General features: G+C 33.6%; 1 protein-coding gene across 8 annotated transcripts in view; it reads left to right on the forward strand.

The window, feature by feature from the left end:
* The window catches only part of Jupiter (microtubule-associated protein Jupiter), a 144563-nt gene that overhangs the window by 42186 nt on the left and 78385 nt on the right, over window positions 1-23992 (forward strand). The gene's annotated exons all lie outside the window — the stretch shown is intronic.

The raw sequence follows: 23992 nt of genomic DNA on the forward strand, positions 1-23992 counted from the left end.
GACGATAAGTTTCCCTATCGAATTGGATTTCAATTGAAAACTCAGTTGGCTATAATTGCATGAATAAAAGAATGGGTCAAACATTTTATACAATTTACTAAAATGCACCAGCACAATAAATCAGGGATTAATTATAGACATCGCCACTGGCCTAAAGCATTATATATGTAAGTATAGTATTTGACTGACAGACATTTAAAAGAGCAATCAAATTAAAGAACAGCTGAAAAATAGAAAAGAAAAACATGAAATGTGGTTACGTGGGGAGTAATTTCTCAATAAACCAATAACCAGGCGTAACACCAGTCGTTCGACTACTCGTCGAATACAATAGATACCACTAATCACTAGGGATCACACTACCCTGTTGATCACCTTATACCCTAATTATTTAAATGGTTTCATAGTTGCATTTCGTGCATTCTCAGTGCGAACATCTGTCAATTTACCAACAACTAACTCCTTTACTTTGTATGGATTCAATGTATCCCGTTGTTCTTACACGGTTTGCGAGCGTGTTAAGCAGGTAAGCCAACACTAACTTCCCGTGCCACATCCGCTAGTGTTGTTCGACTGTTGTTTTTGGTTTGATATCTGCCATTGGCATTGCCAATAATGATTTGATGAATATGTGGTATGTATCGGTGTTAACCGGCACTCAATTTCGGCATTGCCATAATATTACTTACTTACTTGAGAGCATTAACGCAACAACACTACCCCACCAGAGGCACTATAGACTGGGGAAATGTATTTATAATGACGGCATAAATTAATTTATGACTTACTTGCATTGCATTTTAAGTGGAAATTATTGCTTTGCGATTGCATGCGAGCGCGCTTCACTGTCAATTGCCACAATTAACCGCAACATTTCAGTGGGATTATATGCAATCGTTCTTCCGAAAATAAATTGTTTCATCTCTTCTTTTGCTTTTGCTTCGACCAGCATGCGCGCGCTGTAGCATTTATGTACCATCTAATTGCATTTGACCTGCTGATGCGCAGATAAGTTATAGACATTAATTCTCACATACTTTTTTGCCTGATGTCCATAGCAAAATAAATCTACTTTTTCGCTTGTGCCCACGCTCCTCAAGCGCTTCAACATTTATGTGTGCTTTTATTACAGCCAATTAAGTGATAATGATTTTGTGGCTTATCAGCAGTGAATTTATTTCATTTTAAAAGATTTTTGTTTTTATAGAATGTGGATTATTATTCTTTCTTTGTTGACAGTTGAAAAATACCAGAGTTCAACACTTACTATTAAACTGTCACTTGTTCAGACTCTCTTTATTTCTATTTCTCTTCGTATTTCGTTCAATCAACGTTAATTAAACTTAAATCCGAAAAATTGCATTCTGAATATTTCTTATTTACCAAGTTCACTGAACAGCTGCGAATTCTTTCTCGCATCATTCCCATATGTTTGTAGGGTTCAAGAAGTCATTGCATTTACTTAAAAGGTTACTTTTCTACAGTTTGTGTAATTTATTCTTACTTCCTTATTCGTTATTAATTAAATAAGTATGCTTTCAACTTAAATATTATAATAAATTAAATAAAATTAATATAATTTAACTTAATAAAAATATTAACAGATGTGATCAAATATGTAGTTAATTTATGTTTTTAAAATCAAATTTCGGTGAACCCCCCAACAATGAGTTGTTGACATTGACGTGTAACTGTCATTGTCTTACTGCACTGTCAATGGTTATTTTATTTATTAGTACAAATGAATGTACGTACGGGTATATTAAATACTTTTCGTGTTTTCAGACATCATTAACTTTCTTTTACAATTACTACACAGCAGCAAAAGCCTTTCTTCTTTGACTGGCATAATAATATCATTTATTTGGTGTTGCAACAGAAAAGCCAATTCAAATAATACAAATTGAGTATTACTTTATTAAAAAAAACTGAAAGTATATATTTACAAAAGGAATATCTACATTGTTTTTTTTATAATAAAAATTGTAAGAAATTTCTTTGTAGTAGGAGCAAGCATACGGACATGTGTATCATATTATTGTAACCATTTGAAAATTCGTCAAGGCTTGTTTCACCGACTGCATACTCCGATCTCTTACATGACGTGTGACATTCACTACTTTTTCACTTCACTTTTCAATTACTATTCATTACTACAATACATTCGATTCATGATTAATTTAATTCAGTTTTCTTCAGACTGTCATTGTCTATTATATATATATTATTTTTTTTAACTAATATGTCCTCATTGGCAGCTGTCAAGTACTAATTGATCACAAAAGTAAAGGAATGTTTATATCATATAAACCTGAGCATATTTTTTAAAGTCTTTAATCCCTTTTACTTTTTCATTATTAGTGTTTTAATAGTAAAGCAAGTAGCAGGACCGCTTTCTATCAAAGTACTAACATACAGTTGCTTAGCTGATAATTATATAAAAAAATTAAATTGATTAATAAATACAAATTATTTATACATAAATATATATATAATTTTTTGGAGTAATTAATATCTTAATTTTTTAAAGTAGTTCCACATTTCTTGATGTTACTTAATATGAGCGTCATAATATAATTTGTGGGTACAGTGGCGTCGATGTGCTTATGTCGCGTTGGATTTTGTTAACTTTCCTCGTTGAAGCTTTTTAGTAGTGAAGCTTACCACAATTTCGATACATATGGTTTGTGTACTTGCTAAATATTCACGCCTAAAAGCAGGCAACACAATTTAATGCTTGGTTAATTGTGAACGTTGTCTCTTTTGATTGTGGTGGAAAAGTTTATTGTGAATGAGATGTCGAGCAAACGTGAACGTAATAGATGTGGTTTGTGTCTTTTTTAAGCTGAAGATGAGCTTTTGAAACTTTAGTTAAATGTATAGTGGCAACTATTTACATTAAATATATGTATTTTATTATAAATAAATAATTTTTTTATACTCCCTTAGCAACTTTTGTTGCTTGTTTGTTCACATAACGGTTGTTTGTAAGTCATAAAACTAAGCGAGATATAGGGTTAAAATGATCAGGATGACGAGACGAGTCAAATTCCGAAAGTCTGTCCGTCCGTCCGTGCAACGGATAACTTGAGTAAAAATTAAGGTAATAACCACGCCCACCTCCCATACAAAGGTTAGTTTGAAAATTACTAAAAGTGGGTTAACTCACTAACGAAAAACGTGAGACACACTAAATTTTACAGAAGAAATTGCAGAGGGAAGCTGCACTCAGATTTTTTTACAAAATAGAAAATGGGCGTGGCATCGCCCACTTATGGGTAAAAAACCATAACTCAGGAACTACTCGACCGATTCGAATGAAAGTCGGTTTATAATATTTTCTTGACCCTGATGACACGTGTGGAAAATGAATGAAATCGGTTTACAACCACGACAACTTCCCATGTAACTCAATTTTGAGTTCCATCTTATACCTTATCTTTATAATATATACATAAGGAACCAATGAAGATAGCGAAATAAAACTTTACACAAATACTGTTTATGATCTGTGGCATCACTTGTGAAAAAATTGTCAAAATCGGACTATAACTTTTCAAAGCCACGAATATCGAATATGAAGAACTCAGTACCCCATGGTAATTTTTCACCAAAAATTTCGGTAAATCTCTCAGGTATCTTAATTTAATTCAGAGGAATATTTTTCTTCTAATGTGTGTGAAATGGTTAAAATCGGGTCATAACTTCCCCTAGCTCTCATATACCTAATTATAGGATTTTCAAATTGGGTCAAATTGTGTGTTATCTTAATAAAAATTTATCAATAAATTTGCGAGAGTATAAACTGTTGGGTTGCACCCGAACTTAGCCTTTCTTTACTTGTTTATATTATTTGTGTTAGAAAGCATACATATATACATATAAGTAGGTGATGAAGAGCTGTGAAAGAATTAATTAACTTTACATTAAATTTAGTAATTTTTGAAAACTAGATTGAAGTGATTTAATTTGATATCTATTTAACTTAATTCTTCGAGAACATCTATTATAGAGAATATATAATACAATATTATTTCCACTTCTTTTCTCAATACTCCACACTCTCCCTCTACTATAATGCATTTCAATTGCATTGCATTAGAAATTCCGAATATTTGAAAAACTCATCAAACACTTGAAATTAAAAACCAATTCAAAAACGTACTATTCCATCAATTACGGTGTGTGTGCATAGTTTGAAGTTTGAAGAGAAAAGCTATTTAAAATTTAAATTGTTTTTTGTTGATTGATGTGTGCTTGTTCCAATGCTCATTTCAGAATATATATTCATATACACAATGTTTGGTATAATTAGGAAACAATGTATTGAAATGGAAGCCACTTATACAAGAACTGACAGAACCCCACGAAAACTCCCTTACACTCGAAATTAGACAGTGTAAAGATCGATGTTGAAGTTCGTATTGAAATGGCATAATTAATTTCATATTGTTGCTTCTACTTGCAACAAGGTGGCGAATGACTTATTGAGGAAATGATGTCATTATACTTATTGAAATCGGCATTACTTTGTTTAAGTTTTTTCAAGTGATTTAATAATTACACATTTTGTATATTTATTTGGAAAAAAAAGCAAAGTTGGTACACGATATTGAAATTGAAAAAATGAAAAAATTGGGGAAATTTATTTTTTTATTTTATCGCTATCAAATATTATCAAAATTCTATAAATAAGAAGCGTCTTAACCTCACAAAGTGCAGCCAAAAGTGAAATTTTAAATGTCAGACGTTAAATAAGTGAAAAAAGACCAATTCTCATACAAAAGCTAAATTCAAAAAATCAATATTTAAAATATATTTTAATCTGTTTTGTTAAATATTAAAAATATATTAATATTTTTTATATTTTTTTATCTTTTTAGGTAAGTTGAACTTCACTTAAGTCAGAGTCTCATTGGCAAATGTAACAATTTCGTAAGTGAAAAAATAGTATGTGATTTAATAACATGTTTTATTCGAAATTCCAAAAAAAGTAAGCTAAAAATGTAATTGAGTTAGATTTATATTTCGAATAACAATTTATTTATATTTAAAATATATAATAGGTGAATAGTCTCTTCATATAATATAAAATACTGTTTGCATTGCATTTCATATAAATATTCGTGCCATTTTATAACTGTGCCAAGCTGATTAAACACTTTATTTATTATGCTCATATACAATTTTGCATTGGTCACTTGTCGTGGCGCATGCGCATAGCCGCGACTCTAAATACTCGTACATATTTATATAGTACTTAGTCATTACCCACTTAAGATAGCCAATTTTCCTACCAAATAAATAATTAATATTCAGCGGTTACCTCAAAATTGAAGTTAAATCACGGAATGTGATTGGCAAAGGTGTGAAATCAATGCAAATTTCCAGTTATTCCTTATTGCTGAATGCTTGATTGCATTTCTTATAATATTTTGGCAGCTACCACACTTGCAGTTGCCAGAAATAAATTATATTTAAGTTGGGGTTTTTATATAAACACGTATAATTTCCGGGTTTGGTCGTGAAAAGAAAGTTTTGTGCCAGACTGTGTCTGGGTTTTGGGCTGACCAGAATAAATTATCATTTTGAGTTAGGGTTTTTGATGCATGACTGCAATTGGCACATATAAAACTAATTTATATTTCTGTTTATTATTATTTTTTTTTTTTGATTATTTATGACAGCTGGTCATTGTGTAGTTTTAATTCCTCGTCCCTTGAGTTTATAATGTTATAAACTAAATGTTAGATAAACTGCATAGAATGATTAAAGGAAATGATTAAGATCATACCAGAAGGGTATAAGTATTAACTAAAGTTGGAAATCAGACATCTTGTCATATGAATCTTTGAATGTGATTAAACATTAATAAAAAAGTAAGGTTATTATCTCACAAGCCCGAGCAATTTGGGTCGTTCTGATTCGACGTAAGGAATATGCCGCTTTTAATTATATTTCTTCTCTTCACTCCAGCTTTTGGGATATGTATAGACTAGACCACATAGAGGCGATTCCGACTAAATTAGTTACATATGTATATACATATATCCTTAAACATTCTCTGATATGAGTCGAGAATATTAAGTTCAGTTGTGGTCTATGGTCATATGGTGATGGGTACAACCCAATGGAAGGCTCATTGGAATTAATATTTTAATCAAAATATAAAATAATACCACCCACGTGATCCATGGAGATCTAATGTAACAATAATAATAAATAAGTGGAATAGTAAACTAGGGTTACAACGTACAACATTATATACGAATGAAGACGCTGCACGTACCACATTTGAAGAAATGTCAAAACAAATTCAAACAAATATCTTGGAAGGAAAACACTAACCAACGAAAAAGTTGCTGTATTTTAGTATTTTATCTAAAAATAAACGTTTCTGAAAATTCAACAAACCCACACATACATATATACTTATACAAATATCTAAATATACATATACAAATAGTATATGCATATGCAACGTTCTTGGGTACAAAATTACTGCAGGCATTGAAGTGTAGAAAAATTAGGCGTAAAATGGCCTTTGGACGAACACGGAAGACAACGCACGAACAGTTGCATGCCACAATTGCGTGCGCTCTGCGCTGCGGCGTACACATTTTAACTTGACTTGTGCGGTACAGGCCAAGGCAGTACAACAGGCCAACAAATATTGACACACAGTGGTGGAGATGAGGACGCACAGTGGTACAAAATGGTTTCAGTAGTGTAATATTAGTTTATTAGTTGTTGGTTTAATTTCTAAATATGTATTATTGGTATGTGGAAATTATTATTAAGAGAACATACATCTAAAACCACAGAGGGACTTTGGTTTGATTTTCTAGGTTTTATCCACAAATTATATTTAGTGTGTTTACGTTTTGAAAGACGTCATATAAGTCACATCAGATATCTGCCTTCTTACTCTTAATATATTTTCTTGCTCTTTATTTGCTCTTTATTTGTTACAAATCGCACACTGTGCGCGGATGGACAAATGGCCAAAATGTGCATCGTTTCTGATATCTTTAGTGTAGCAACAATTACAATAATAACAGTAACAACAGACATTTGCATTAAATATGTATGAATGTATGTGTGTATGTGTGGGGAATATTAAATAAGTGGAAGATGCGGCAACGACGGCAATGGATGCTGGCAACTACTGTTGCTGCAACGCATTTCCAAAACCAAAAAAAGGAGTATTCTGAAAATAAACATGCATTTATTGCTAAATTGTACATACATTTACGCGTGTTTCTATAAATACAGATGCGATTGTTATGTTTGTTTGCAGAAATATCTAGCTGTATGGCTAGCAAAAGCTCCACTGGCAATGACGACCAAGTGGCGACCGAATGGAATTAGTGGTCGTAATTCGTTTGCTGCACTGTATCTACATGAGACAACCGCAAAAGCGACCAAAGAAGAAGCCAAAATTAAACAAAAAAAAATATTTCTGAAGATCACATTGCATGCTTGCCGCATGTAGCAAGTGGCAAATAGCAAATATTAAGTGGCAAATGGCATGTGCCATGTCGCATTCTCGTCGCCAAGCGGCAGCGCTAGTAAATCGCGAGTGGGCAGTGCTCCAGTGCGAATGTGCAAATGCGTGAATGCGTTACTTAAAATAGCTGATAATTTTGAATAGTTTGCTACTGTGTATGTGTGCCACTCATACATAAAACATAAAATAAATGCTTTCGCCTTTGCTAAAGATACTCGTTAATTTTAATTTGCACATTTTTTCTATAGCTCGTGGAAGTGCGGCATGCAACATATTGGTTTTTATTGCAACTTCTAAGAAAGATGTCATAATGCGTTAGGAATTTTCTATTTCTACTTTAATGTGCTCTCGCTGAAAGAGCGCTAGAGATTGGAGAGATTGCGGCAAACTACTTCAAAAACAAAACGAAACGAACTGTCAAATTTCCATAGCTCCTCTCCTTACGTTCATTACGCTCCTCTCTGACGATACAACATTTTTCTGACCTCTATTCTTTTTATAATTTTTGAGCTAAATTGATTAAACAGTTTAGCGTTGTTGTGTTCCGCTTTGTACAAGGAGTTTTCGTGAAATGAGGTTTGAAGTTTTTTCTTGAAGAAGAAGTTCGAATTCTAGCGATTTCTATAACAATTAAATTTGTAACTCGCTCGCTCTTCGCATGTAAGATTGAATGTTTTCGCGTTATTTCATTTTTATCTTACCAATGGAAGTATAATTATAAAATCAAATATTCAGTTTCTAAAGTTTCTAATTTCTTATGTCATTCAGGCTATCCGACTATTGCAGCGATTTTCAGGCGGACGTGGCTGCAATTAAGGCAGTGACCGATATATTGCTTCGAAGCGCAGCAATCTTTAGGGAGTTGACGATCCACTCTGACTCAGTTTCTAAAGTTTCTAATTTCTTATGTCATTCAGGCCATCCGACTAATGCAGCGATTTTCAGGCGGACGTGGCCTAACCGATATATTGCTTCGAAGCGCAGCAATCTTTAGGGAGTTGACGATTCACTCTGATAGTAGAGCGGCGATACTAGCCTTGAGTTCGCTGACTATGCGCTCAAGGTTTGTTAATTAATGCTTATATTCCCTATCACTGTTGTTATACTTTTCGATTAGATTGGTCTGGGTTCCTGGCCACTGCGGAATCGTGATAAATTGTAAGGCTGATGAACTTGCAAGGTCAGCAACGTTAGTCCACTATTAGTAGCATGGAAGCATATAGAACCACCGTTGGCCTATTGCGGTTTACTAATGGACAGATGGGCCTCGGCTGAGCTAGGCAAGCGCTGGTCAGTCGTAGGAGGTCTACCGAGCGCTTCCCCCTTAGTAAACTTCTCCTGAGTCGTAGGGATTCTTACTGGCCCTCGGGATCCACGCTGTAAGATTAAAAATCTTACCGAATGCTAGCTATAGAAGCTGCATGAAGGAGGACAAGGTGGAATCGTATCATCACTTTCTTCTGGAATGATGCGATCTTGCTTTTTCGAAAAATTTTGCGAAATAGTGAATATAGAAGTGAAATATATCTGCAGATTTGTAGAAGGTGCGTTGTCGACTCCTAATAGCAAATCAAGAGAGGGATCCTGGCTTCACTGGACTGTCTTTCATAGTCTACGTGTGCTTCCCTGTGGGTAACAACCTTATAACCAATCTGTCAGATACTTTTAATCGATAATTGTCAATCAATAAAATATGATATGCCTTTAATGCGATATGCTTTATTTATTGATCTTTTTATTTTTCTGTCTGTAAACTAAAGTTTATTTTGTTAAGATTAGCCCCTATTTATTTAAAATTCAATTTGTTATTTTTACGGTCCAAATTTTTATAATGATTGATTTCCATTGATATTTCCCATTAAAAAAGAGATTAGCAATTTCCTCAGACACATTTAGACAAGAGTTGTCTTACCCTAAATGAAGTGTTACATATTTCTTCTACTTTTTTTTAACGATAATCGTATGTATGCCTTCTCACATTTTCGCCCATCAAAACAAACATTAGCGGTGGAAATGAGATTTTTCGCCTACAGACCGTCCAGATAAGAATTTTTAATTATAAATTATGATTAACCACTCACATATGAATATAATCGGAGTTCTACTACTTCACAAACAAATGTTACGAAGCATACACAGTTGCTCATGTACCTTATATGTAGGCAGGGAAATTTTTACAAGCGCGGCACTGCCCACCACTGGTAATGATGACGGGTTCAAACGAAGAATGCGTGGAAAATGCAACACCCAATGATGAAATAAGAATGTATGAGTGCATTCCCTAAAACGAAATGATACGAAGACACAGCAGACAATGACTGTGCGGCATTTTGTGCGAGATCGGCGACCATGATAAGATGCATACTAGGTGAGGCGGGTAAAAATTATGAAGTGTATGTGACTGATGAGAACAGCTACGAGGAAACCATCTAACGCAGGGGCATTCAAATTGCAATTAGTTAAATGTTGAATTGGAGAAAGAGACTCCGTAGAATTGTGTAAGTGGCGCGTTGCCACAAATGAAATAAAATCACGTTGGGTGATGCAGTATCACAGTGGAAAATCTGAACACAGAGCCCCATTACTTGGAGATAAACTGTCGACACACAGCTGTTACGTCGAAGATTTGTGTGCCACAGTATGAAGCAGCCTATCAACAGAACGAATCGGGTGTGAATTGCCAGTTAGTTGGCCGGCTGGCCGACTGATTGGAATAACTGAGCGCTGAACTGTGTTGCCCGTTAAAAATGAATTGTGCGCATGCGCGCAGAACACTCGTAGTTCTTCTGTGGAGATAAAAGTTGGCGATAAATTTGTTTTTATTTTCTTTGAATTATAGTGATTTGGGGCTTGAGATATGATGGTATTGGATATATGATCATAGATATATATGTGACTTATCTGTGTATAGTTTTATATTTTCTAATGAACTCATTTGACAATTTTTTATGAATAACTATTTTGATATTCAATATGTGTGGTAACCCCGTTTAAAGTTATACTAAAGTCCTTGAAAACAATTTAATTGATTCATACACATTTCTTAAAAATTTTTGAAAATACTAGAAAATTGACCATCAAACCGGTTGATGCTGCCAGATTAACACATAATAAGCATAAAATTATTAAATTATATGTCGTCATGCATACATATGTATGCACCTAGCTTTGATTTAATCGCTTTAATCCCACTCATTCACCGCTATACTACATTAATCGCTGACTTTTCAATTTTCTAATAATCCCCAATGACATATTTGTCAAGTCAATGAAAGTATTTATGCATTCATTATCTACCCATAAATATCTATATAGCATATCCAATTCATTGTACGTTGTTTGTTGTGTGCACTTTTGTGAGTGACATTTGTATGCAACGTTGCGAATTACAGCTGTCAAATTGACTGTCAGTGTCAACAGCAAAATGTCAGCATACCGCGGCGTATTGGCAGTAATAACTGTACTTACCACAACGTTTGCTGCAATTTTTCCTCAATTCAATTCAATTATTGCACCAACCAAAATGTCTTTTTTTTATTTATTATTATTTATTATGTATTATTTTGATTTCATTCAATTTCTTTCATGAATAATTAAAGTTTGAGGGGCGTTGCCAGTCAGCCAGTCAGCGTTGCAAGAAAATGCATTCTTCCGTAAAAGCTGTAAAAGGCAAGCCGCACGCTGCATTTTAATTGAAAATTCAGAAAAACGCGTGAATCAAAGAAATGAATTAAACCGAATGGAGCAATGAGTGGTGGCATATTTAGTGTCGGGGGAAAGAGAATACCGCAAGCGACAAGGCGTGAGGGTGCGCAGCGTGAAGAAAGTCAGCGGTAAAAGACCCGTTTTTGTGCAAAAATTGCAATTCCAAATGTAATTTCTCATTTCGCGCTTGCTGTCCGCCCGCCTTCTCTGGTACTCACGGCTTTGGTTGCTAGGCGCGCAGTGTGACGAATGCACTGACTCAACTAACCGCCTGTGTTTGTCTGTTCAACTGTTTGTTCGACCATGTCGTCCGCGTTGTCCTCATTTTTTTCGCTTCGACTCTTCTCCGCTTTGGTTACTTATTGCTGCAACGGTTTGGCGGAGCAGCGACTTTACGTTAATCCCAGACGAGACAAGACAATCCATCAAATCGTATGCATCGTACGTGCAATTGTTTGTATATATTACATGTATGTATATATTGCATTGTTCGGTTATGGAAATCATATTAAATTATCAAATCTAATATGATACAATGTATTTGTTGCATGAAACATATTATTTTAAATAATTAAATTTAAATTGAACAAAGCTATAATTTAGTGAATGAGTATAGACAACTTTTATTGCTAAAATCTCAACTTTCTAATCTCTAATACTCTTCCAATTTTCTTCAGTTTGAGCCCATATGTTTGTTGTATAAAAATAGTCTGTTGATTTCGAATCAGAAAATCTTTCGCAAAACCTCTCTCTCGAAAACTCCCAGAGTCGTCTCATCGAATATTGACAGCGTCCACGCTTCTGCACCATACAGCAGGACGGGAATAATGAGAAACTTGTAGAGTTTGATTTTGGTTCGTCGAGAGAGGACTTTCCTTTTTAATTGCCTACTCAGTCCAAATTAGCACCTGTTGGCAAGAGTGATTCTGCGTTGAATTTGGAATATCTACGACTTCAAAGTTATGACTGGGGAGCCAAGAGGCGAGTGAGCTGACTTTTTTTGATGACAGGAGATATTACGCTTGTCCTCATTCACCTCCAGACCCATTCGCTTCGCTTCCTGATCCAGTCTGAAAAATGCAGAACTAACGGCGCGGTTGTTGCTTCCAATGATATCAATATCATACGCCAGCAGCTTTAGATATTGTACATTCTCTATTTAGTTCTGCAGCTCGTATTATCCAGCAATAGGTTGAAGAAGTCGCAAGATAGTGAGTCATATAAAACAATCAAATAATTGTACCAGAAAAACAATTATAATTTGTACTGTTAGGTTGAAAGATAATACAATAAAGATTTTTAAGAGAGCTAAACACTTGTTAAGCTTCAGAAATTCTATTTGTCTCAAGCATTAACTTGAAGTTTTTTTTACGTTCAAAAAAATTAAATTATTAAAATCGTTATAGACTATAGATATCAAGGAAGTACTATATCTCGGTAATCCAGGATATAAAAGAGCGGCAGATAAAGGAGGAACGGAGAACGATTTGGAGGTCGTCAGCATAATTGAGCAGAATTATTTAAATTTCTTTTCTCTATGGGGTCTTAGCTGGTTTTATCAAGAAATTATTAGTTAGAACTCTAATACTCTAACTCTAATACATACATATAAACAATTTAAATTTTAAAGCAATATTTAATGTTTAAATTCAAGCTGAATATCATACAGTTTTCATTTACTACCATGTCACTGAATGCCACTAGAAATAAACAACACCTTGCTGCAACTCCCAACTGCAAGTTGAGCAGAGCGTCGCCAAGGCAAGTGTTGTGACAGTAAAGATAGCAGAAAATAAAAACCACAGCAGAAATGTCAGCATCCACAGTGAATAATACAACGCCATAATAACAAAAACAATTAGGTGACAAAAGTGGTGTACCACTAACTCTTTGGAGGTGACGGCATGACCGACTAAAAAACATAAAAAATAAAGCAAAATAATCTGAAGCGAATAAAGAAACCGTGGAAACGACACATAACAAAGGAGTAAATGAAGAAGCAGCAATTGCTTGTGGATACAACGCTTTGCATTTGACATTTAGCGGTCTGGTAGTCATTGTTAGTGTTGCGTTTTTCTCTCATTTGTTATGTTGCAGCTAAAATGCGACGACAAAGTTAAAATGCAAATACTGTTAGAGAGAATATTCGCTCGTTTGCATTGTTGTGCGACTGTTGGCTGCAATTTTTATTATTATTGTAATATATGTAACTGTCTCCCCAGGTACATTTTAATAAATTTAGTACCGTGTGACAAATGTTGCAATGCAACTTCAGTACGTGGCGCCAAAAAATGTAAAAACAGAAAGAAAGGCATTTAGCTTGTCTCGGATTATTTATTACTTTTTTCACTCTAGCTGACTATTTTTCTTGAGCTGCAGAAAGTGTGGAGCGTTTAAATAAACGTTTCTGCACTTTCCTTTAAAAGTTTTTTTTACTAAAAAAAAGTCGTGGAAAAATTGCAAAAAATTTGCATCCTCAAGCCTTCACTACTTAGCATGGTCCAGCGCCCGTTAAAGTGTTTGGCACTTTACACTTTTACCCCAAAAAAAATCGGGTGTGTCAGTGTAAATATGTCACTGCCAAAAGCCGCCGTGGCAAGTCGCACCACAGCTTAACAGCCGCAACAATGCCACAGCCAACACATGCATCATTGTATTTGTAGCAACACGCCTTTTTTAAATGCAAAAATTGTGTTTGCTGTAAATTTGTTTGCCGGTTTGTTTACATTTTTTCTGCACAAACAACAACAACATTTCACTAAATAAAATCAAAACCACTGCTAATCGCTGTTTATTCACACTCTTCTCAATTTATTTATGTATATATATGTACTTGCTACATGATCACTTACGTGACTACTTACATGTGTATGCATAATTGTACACAACAGTGTACCTTGCAATCGATTGGTCATACATCGCCGCTTGATTTGCACAAAAACAAGTGCGTTTGTATTTTGCTTGCAGTTTATGCCACTGTTTTGTGTGTGTTTTTGTATTTTTTGCTCAGTAATTTTGCATGTCAGTTGTCTGCATTATACTGTTGTGGATTACCAGCTGTCATCGTAAATGTCAAAATGTCAATGTGTTTGACGAAACGAAGAGTTGCAACGCAGATATCGTTGTACGTTGCCGATGTTGCAACGGTGGCTGTATTGTATGAAATTGTGAAACAATAGCAGAAAAGTCTAAAGCAAAATTTAAATACATTTTAAAATGTGGATGTAATTAAAAAATGTCCTAAGTTTAAAACATACAAACATTGTTTATTGAAATGGATTAATACTTTCTATATTATATAGTTAATTTAAAATTTTTTTTTTTTTATTAAAATACTAATAAAATATCTTTCTTTTTTCAGGTAAGTCAAATTAGTCTTAATTACAATCGTCCTCTAAGATGTTAGCGAATAGTGAGTATTAGATATGACATATAGATTTAAAATATTTGGGTTTTATAAAGGGGTTTTCAATAACGGTTTGGGATATCACTGAAACTCCGTGAAAATACATTCCATGCCCTTAAGTATGGAGATCGATGCTTGGGTACGCTTGTAGCAGTCGAGACGCTGAACCCAATTTTCGACGGTTTTCAAGCATAAATCGCCAATACTGCTGCAATTTCACGTTCGGTATTCATACGAAGTTCATTAATCGTTTCTGGCTTGTTGGCATAGAACATAGACTTAACTAGCCCCACAGAAAATAGTCTCACGGCGTTAAATCGTACGACCGAGACGGCCAATTGACTGAGCCATTTCATGGTTTTGGTGGTTCACCAAACTTGGTTCAATAAATCGATTGTGACATTCACTGTTTGGCTTGTCCTGTTGGAACCACATATTGTCCAAGTCCATATCATCCAATTCGGGCCAAAAATATTCGATTATCATTAAGCCGGAGCGATTCCCATTCACAGTAACGTGCCGGTCTTGATCATCACGGAAGAAGTACGGCACAAAAACTGCACCAAACCGTATTTTTTTCGGGATGCAATGGTGACTCACGGAGTACGTGTGGATTGCTGCCTGACCCATTCACAGTTAGTATAAGAGACTGATTTGAGTCTTCCTCAATTGCTAGCGGCAGCAAATTCTTTTGTCTGGCACGGAACATTTTGTACCGTGCCTGTGGATTCAAAATTTCCCATTAGACGCTCATAAACTGGACGTAGCGATCTTAAAGTTGAGGCCACTTCGAATTTCGGTAGTAAATTTTAATAATTTCGACTCGTTGGATCGTATATCTTTCTACGATGAAATGACAAACCTTACTGAAGAGAAATGCCTAAAAAAAAATTGGGTAAAAGTATGGCGTCGTTTGCTGTCCCTATCGGTCTACTTTTGTAGCGTCCTATTCAGATATATTTTAATTAAAATTAACTATTTTATTTTTGAAATTTCTTCGCAAAAGTCCAACAAAAATTAAATATTTACAATTCCGAAACAGTATTTCACATAACAAACTTTCAAAAGCGTTTTGTTTATATAACCGTTACATATGTGCACAAATGTTCGGTTAAATTTGTAAATTAATTTATTATTATTACAACTAATTCGTGGGAACACAAAAAAGCAGCAGCAGGTAGCGACCTATAACTTTTTAATTGCACGTGGGCGCCTGTAAACACTAATCCATAAGTGTTAAAGTAGCTAAATGATTTAAATTAATTAATTGTTTACGAGCAACATAAATTAAATTGCGGCTCGTGCGTTTTCGGTGTTTGCTGTTTGTTGTTTTCATAACCTAACATTATTTGTGGCAGCCTAAAAGCATTAAGGTTTGGCCAACTTTGTTACTAGTCCATTTATTTATTTATCTCTCCTTTTTTGTTTTTTACTTTAGTTCAGTAAATTGTGAGTGGGCGTACAAAGCGATAAATTTTCATGCTACATAACCTCAAATGGTTAGTTGTTAACTTGTACACGGCTGCTGGTAACAAGTGTTATTGTTACTCTTGTATTTAGTGGTAAATAGTAGTGAATTTGTGTTGTTGTCACGCCTGTATTGCTGCCTTAAATGTCATTTGTGGTTAAAAGAAAAATAGTAAAATAAATACTGTTATGTTGCAGAAATATTTATTAGCTTGTTAAAAAGCTATAAAAATTAATTTGTTATCTCTCGCCAAACGTTGTGTGCAGATGTGCATGTGTACATAAATCGAGTTCTGTACAATGCCGTAAATGTTAGCAAATTGATTAATGACAACAAATAATAAATCATTATTTATTAAAAATTATTTAATATTTGGTGGGTGTCAAAAAAAAATATTAATTCAGCAAGAAATTTTAGCGATCTATTGGATGTAGTTCTTTAAATAATCATGCATGATGTATTTGCATTTAATAATTCATTTTTTTGTTTGCATTATAATTTTTAATTTTTACTATTTTTTACATTAATTTTTTTTAATATCATTTTTTATATTTTTTTAAATATTTTATTTTTGTTATTTGTTTATTTTTTGTTTGATTAAACAATCTAAATTATTTTAATTAATATTTTTTTTTATTTTATTCTTTTTTTTTATTTATTTTATTGATATATTTTATTTTATTTAAAACTTATATTATTTTTATTATTCTATTTTATTGACTTTTATTTTATTTTTTATTTAAAATTTTTATACTCAAATATTTTTATTTACATGTTCTGGTTTTCTATTTTGATTTTTGAGCTAGAGAAGACATCATCATAAAATCAGTAAATTTATTCTGCGGTTAACCAATTCGCTCGCGCAAGTAATGGCACTATAAAATAATGATAGCAAAAACACCAAAAACAATCAATAATAGGCAATATTGTAGAGTAAATCCAATTCAGTTACTGGCGCCACTCTTTTTGGTACGCCAGCGACAACAGCTAATCCAAACTTGTCTTTGTGGTAAATATATAGATACATATGCACATAAAAATGCATTCCAGTCTTGCCTCAAATATAATTTGGATGTAGCGAACTATCTATTATAATATTATATATTCATGCGCTGGCATCACTGAGCGTTCAAGCGACTAGTACTTCTGTCTTTTTAACATATGCCAAATGCTGCTATTGAAGCAGCCTTCCTTCTATGCCAGTTTCAAAACAGTTTTTTTTCTTTTGCGAGTTTCAAGTTGATTTTACAAGAAGTTTATCTAGAAGTACGGAGTTGGCGTCAACTATGCAGAGAGGTGAAGACTCTCCTCAATTTTACCCGTTAAGAGTCTAATCTATGAGAGATTTATAGCTATCCACGTTTAAAATCAGTAGTTTGAAGGAAGTCAAATTTGTTGAAAAAATAGTGTTGATTGCGGAAATTTTTGAACGCGAAGTCCTCTACCAATACGAGGAAACCCATTCCATTCGTCATCAAGTCGCTATTTTGTAATTGATTTGAAAATCGTAAAATGTGCGGATTTTATGTTTGTGTTCGCCGAGTTTATGTGGGTGGAAATCAATTAATTAGCAAGCCTTGACAGCTTTGTATGGTTACAAGATATTCAATATTTTTAATTGAATTGTAGAAATGATGTAATAAATGCGCTGCTCTATGTACATACATACTTGTACATATGACGTTTGTATAAATTTGGCAATCGTGTGCCACAAAATAGGCTCCCAGAAAGAAAATGAAAATATCTAAATCTTTTCCAAAAAAAAAAACAAATAAAAACAAGTAAGGAAAGGCTAAGTTCGGGTGGAACCGAACATTTTATACTCTCGCAATTTATTGAAGAAATTTTATTAAGATAACATACAAATTAACCCATAAATTCGGCATAAAGTTTAATAGAATAACGAAAATCGTAATATATACTATATGAGGGCTGAGGTAATTCTAATATTAACCAATACATATATGCGGAATAAAGCCCACCGTATTTTTAAAAAACCAATAATTAGGTATATGGAGCTGTTATGACTCAATTTTAATATTTTTTTAACAGAACACTATATTTCCTATGAACTACATTAAATTATCTCAGAGATTTACCCAAATTTTCGGTTAAAATTTACCCTTAGGCGCTGAGTTCAACATGTTCGATATTTGGGGCCTTGAAAAGTTGTAGTCCGTTTTCGACAATTTTTTCACAGGTGAAGCCAGAGATGATATGCACTATTTGTGTAAAGTTTTATTCCGCTATCTTCATTGGTTCCTTATGTTTACATTATAAAGTGAAGGAATAAGATGGATTTCAAAATTGAGTTATAAGGAAAGTAGTAGTGGTTGTGAAGCGATTTCGCCCATTTTTTGTCCGTGTGTCAAGAAAATAATATATACCGAATTTCATTCGAATCGGTCGAGTAGTTCCTGAGATATGGTTTTTGACCCATAAGTGGGCGATGCCACAACCATTTTCCATTTTGTATTTTGTTCCTGGCGTTTTTCGTTAGTGAGTTAACCCACTTTTAGTAATTTTCAACCTAACCTTTGTATGGGAGGTGGGCGTGGTTATTATCCGATTTTTCAACTATTTTCATGGTGTGTGGTGGGGTACGTAAGAGAACCGACTGAAGAAAGTTTGGTTTATATAGCTTTATTGGTTTGCGAGTTAAATACAAATAACCGATTTGTGGGTGGGGCCATGCCCACTTCCCCAAAAAAATTACATCCAAATATGCCCCTCCTAGTGCGATCCTTTATTCCAAATTTTATTTTTATAACTTCATTTATGGCTTAGTTATGACACTTTATGTGTTTTTGGTTTTCGCCATTTTGTGAGCGTGGCAATGGTCCAATTCCGCCCATTTTCGAACTTGATCTTCTTATGGTAGCTATATAAACCAAACTTTCTGCAGTCGGTTCTCTTACGTACCCCACCACACACCATGAAAATAGTTGAAATCGGATAATAACCACGCCCACCTCCCATACAAAGGTTAGGTTGAAAATTTCTAAAAGTGGGTTAACTCACTAACGAAAAACGTCAGAAACACTAAATTTTGCAGAAGAAATAGCAGAAGGGAGCTGTACTTAGATGTTTTTACAAAATGGAAAATGGGCGTGGCATTGCCCACTTATGGGTCAAAAACCATATCTCAGGAACTACTCGACCGATTCGAATGAAATTCGGTATATAATATTTTCTTGACACCCTGATAACACGGACAAAAAATCGGTTTACAACTACTACTACTTTCCTTATAACTCAATTTTGAATGCCATCTGATTCCTTCACTTTATAATGTAAACATAAGGAACCAATGAAGATAACGGAATAAAACTTTACACAATTAGTGCATATCATCTCTGGCTTCACTTGTGAAAAATTGTCGAAAACGGACCATAACTTTTCAAGGCCCCAGATATCGAACATGTTGAACTCAGCACCTAAGGATAAATTTTAACCGAAAATATGGGTAAATCTCTCAGATATCTCAATTTAATTCAGAGGAATTTGTTTTCTTCTAATAGTGTGTCTCGGTTCCAAAAATTATTAAAATCGGGTCATAACATTTTCATATACCTCATTGTAGGTTTTTCAAAAGTATCTTCTCATAGCTCCCATATACCTAATTATAGGTTTTTCAAAAATACGGTGAGCTTTATTCCGCATATATGTATTGGTTAAATTTCTTCAATAAATTGCGAGAGTATAAAATGTTCGGTTGCACCCGAACTTAGCCTTTCCTTACTTGTTTATTTTTCATTTAATTTAATTTTTTATTTTGTGTTATTTATTTTTTATTTTACATTTGGCCTAGTGTACATACTTTCTTACACACACATTTCGGTACATATTTAAATATTCCAACGCACATCTAATAATATGTTGACCTGTTGCAATTGCAACGCTGTGAGGGTGAGGCGGCCCCTTTCCTCATCATTAATTTTCCAACCTTGAGGTTAAGTTAATTTAATTTTCACACACCTCAGCAAACGCTTCCAGGTTCATATTGTATTTGTTAATATAATTTTTTTATCGACTTGCCGGAAGAAATTTTTAATAGCCAAAAGGTAGTGACACTCTTTGTATCTGCATTTCTTGAAATGAAACTGTTGTTTTGTTATTATTTACACATAAACACACTTGATACGTTTTATTCGCTGTTTTGTGCTTTTAGGCTATCAATCATATTTTCTTCGACGTTAACGCACTTTGCCTTTCTCCACTATGTTTTATGTAAAATTGTTTTTAATTTTTCTTACAACGGGTAATCAACATTGAAGTTTAGTAATTAGCAAGAAGCATACATATTCCAGGTAAATGGAGGGTTTGGCCTTATTGTGAATGGTCACACAATCTTAATGGAAAATATACGAATTAAATAAATTTTTTGTATAAAACAATTGGAAGACTAGAAATTCTACAAAGGATTAATTACCAGTTTTGGGTGGTGAAAAGTTCATTTCAGATATCATGACTCAAAAAACACGACAGAAATGTGAAAAAAAATATATTTTGTTTAAAGAAGCTTCACCTTACCCATTTGATTTTATAAATTCCCCGTATCAGCTTTTTTTTCAAATATAATAGCTCCTATTTTTCTGAGAAGTTTTAAGATAAACATCTTCTTAATATTTAATGAGAGGCGTCTTGAAGAAAAATGATTCGAGCTAATTATAAATTGACAATTGAAACACTACAAAATTGAAAACACTTATGCTGGAGAGTGTCGTGAACTAACGTAACCTTGTCTAATTTAATCTTTTTTCAATAAGATTTTGTTTGATTCTATTTATAAATTAATCTAGCCCCCGTTTAGTTGCCCCTAATTATTTACCGTTATGCAATTAAGTTTCCTCATCCGCATTTTTGCAAATTGTGTCAACATCTCACTCAATCTGAAAGAGTAAGTCTAAACTTATTTCGCACAATTTATTTGCAAAAAAAAGTTAAAATACCTACAATCATAAAAACAACACTTAAATATGTGCTCTGTCCGAATTTCAAGCGAAATGCAAATAAAAAGCAGTAACAATTAAATTGCGTATAAAAATTAAGTCATTAAATGTTTTGTAGTTTTACCACGAAAATTGGGGGAAAGGCAACAAACTCAAATTTACCAAAACAGTAATTTGCGTTGAAAATGAGTACAACATAATATTAGCGCAAAATGTTGATGAAAATTGAAAGTAATAAAGAAAATGTTATTATTAATTATGCGAAATTGTTTATGGCATGAAACGTATGTGTGTTATATTTAACCACCCAGGGTGTGAAAGTTGTTATAATTACACTGGTCGACAAAAAGTAACATTTTCTCTGATACAAAGATCAGACAATGATATTCTTATAGGATTTTCATCGCTGAACACGAATATGACCTCCAGAAGTGCCCATCACGTCGAGATTTTGAGCGAAATGGACTCAAAGTCTCAAAAAACCCTGTCTTTGACATTTTTTGATCACGTGTAGAGAATTATGCTGACGTGCTAGAAGTCTCTAATTAGGCTTAAATTGAAGCTTAAACTGTCAACTATAAGAATATTCGTGTTCAGCGATGAAAATCCTATAATAATATCATTGTCTGACCTTTGTAGCATTTTTTGTGTCGACCAGTGTTATTTTATTCAAGTTAAAAAAAAAAATCATTAATTAAATAATATAAAAAAGAATAGATCAAGAAAAAACTTTTAATTTGGTTAATTTAATATAATATTATAAATTATATTAAACGTTTTCTTATTTACTGAATTTATTATTTAAGGTCACAGTCCATATGTGATACATACAAATGTACATACGGTTTTTGAATCATAGCAGATCATCAAGAGTTCGTAGCCAATCTTTAAATTTGATTTTGACGTCCCAAGTCGAAAGGTTTGTTTGTACCTATAGATCATCAGTAGACATTGGGAAATTCTTACTTCATTGCACATCAACATCTTATTAAAGAATATGCGTTTTTAACCCTAGTGAATAAAATAAACACATTCCTATTCTTCGCTGACTTGACTACACCCTTCAGAAATCGTCTTATATCGACGTAAAGTAAATTTCTTAATTTTTTACAAACTCAACAATATTAGGCAGAAGATCATATAATTTGTATTGGTAATATTTTTTACACGAAAAAGTGCCAATAAATATTTAAAATATTAGCTAAATCTCATATCATAATAATTTGACTACGGCGCCATCTAGTGAGGCATTTGTAATTTCCTTTTCATTGCCAATAAATTATGTCGAATATAAGCGAAATTGAATCATAAATAAAGTTTAATAGGCCTCCGGCACCAGCTATCAGATTTTTACTCGTATAGTAATATACTTTTTTATATTTTAATTTAACCCTTCTGCACAAATTGGGTCAAAATGACCCAAATTTAAGAAACAAACGCGTATTACCATGCCTTAGGATGGCTAATTTCTTATAAAACCATTTTGATATCCTAAGTCTGAGTCTTATGATGAGTTGTACGTACACATTTTTTTTCCAGGACGAGCCAGTTTTTTTACATAATTTTTTAAAAACTTTTCGTACGCGTATACAATTTGTGGGTCATTTTGACCACCAAGAAAATGTATGCTCAAATGTGACTAAACAGAAAAAGCGTGCTAGTGCTTCATCATTCGGCAGAGACTAGGGATGGTCAGAAAAAGAAACCAGAAATAATACATCACTATAATGCGACTAAAGCATGTGTTGATGCGCTGGACCAATTAGTAGCAACGTACACATGTAAACGCCAAACGAAACGATGGCCAGTTGCACTATTTTCTAATATGGTCGATGTTTCGGGATATAACGCATATGTTATATGGACCGAACTTAATCCCGAATGGAACAGAACTAAAAATTTTAAGCGGCGATTATTTTTAGTAGACTTGGCTTCTTTGGTAACCCCGCACATTGCACGCCGAAAGCGAATGCCCTATGGTCCTTCTGCAAAAAGAGTTGTGGAAAACATCCAGGAAGCAGTCGCAGCAGACACTCCCAGATTATCCACGGTCGTGCAGCCTCAAGATTCTCCTTTATGCTTCTTGGGTAAGAGACAAAGGTGTTTTTATTGTCCACGTACTAAAAACTCCAACAAGCATTCAGTTCGTTGCGATAAATGCTAGAAATTTATATGCAAACAACATAGTGTAAAGGCATTTATGTGTATAAATTGTCAGAATTGATGTATTTTTTACTGACTCCTATTGAAAACAATTTTGAATTTGTTAATTTTATGTTAGAATAATAAAAAAATGAGTTTGCCATTATAATTTTACCATACTGACGTGTTTTTGCTATTGGGTCATATTGACCCACAAATTGTTTATGAGGGGTACAATCTCAATTTGTGCAGAAGCGTTAAAAGATATTCTTGAACCATTTTTTCAATAATTTTAAACAGAACTGCGGTTCCTCTTCATTGCATTTCCTTTTACATCACTTGCTTTCGATGCTTATTTTTCATACGATTTAAATTTTTTAATTAATCATGACATTCTCGAATGTTGAAATCGAGTTTTTCTGGCCAAAGTACTTTCAACATTTTTCACATGCATATGCAGGTATGTGTGAGAACGAGAAAGGCGTGACCAATTAAAGAAAGCGCACCAAAATCAATTATCCAGCATTATTCGAAAGCAAGCTCATCTCTCACTGTGCCGCAACTTCGGCCGCCGCTTTGTTCTGTGCGCTTATAAAATAAAAAAAAAAAATAATAGTTTATTTCCAATATTTAATTGTTTTGATTATTTTGTTCTCGCTTTTCATGCATCCTATGCGACTCAAGAGTTGAAGATAATTGATTTTTCCTTATTGTTGTTGTAGTTTTATTTAAGGTGTGAAAAGTGTGACGACCGAGTTGTTTCCTTTCCCAAAAGGTTCATCTCATCAGTCAAAATGTGTTGCGCCAAC

The sequence above is a fragment of the Zeugodacus cucurbitae genome, chromosome 2 (genome assembly GCF_028554725.1).
Source record: "Zeugodacus cucurbitae isolate PBARC_wt_2022May chromosome 2, idZeuCucr1.2, whole genome shotgun sequence".
In the NCBI taxonomy this organism is placed as follows: Eukaryota; Metazoa; Arthropoda; class Insecta; order Diptera; family Tephritidae; genus Zeugodacus; species Zeugodacus cucurbitae.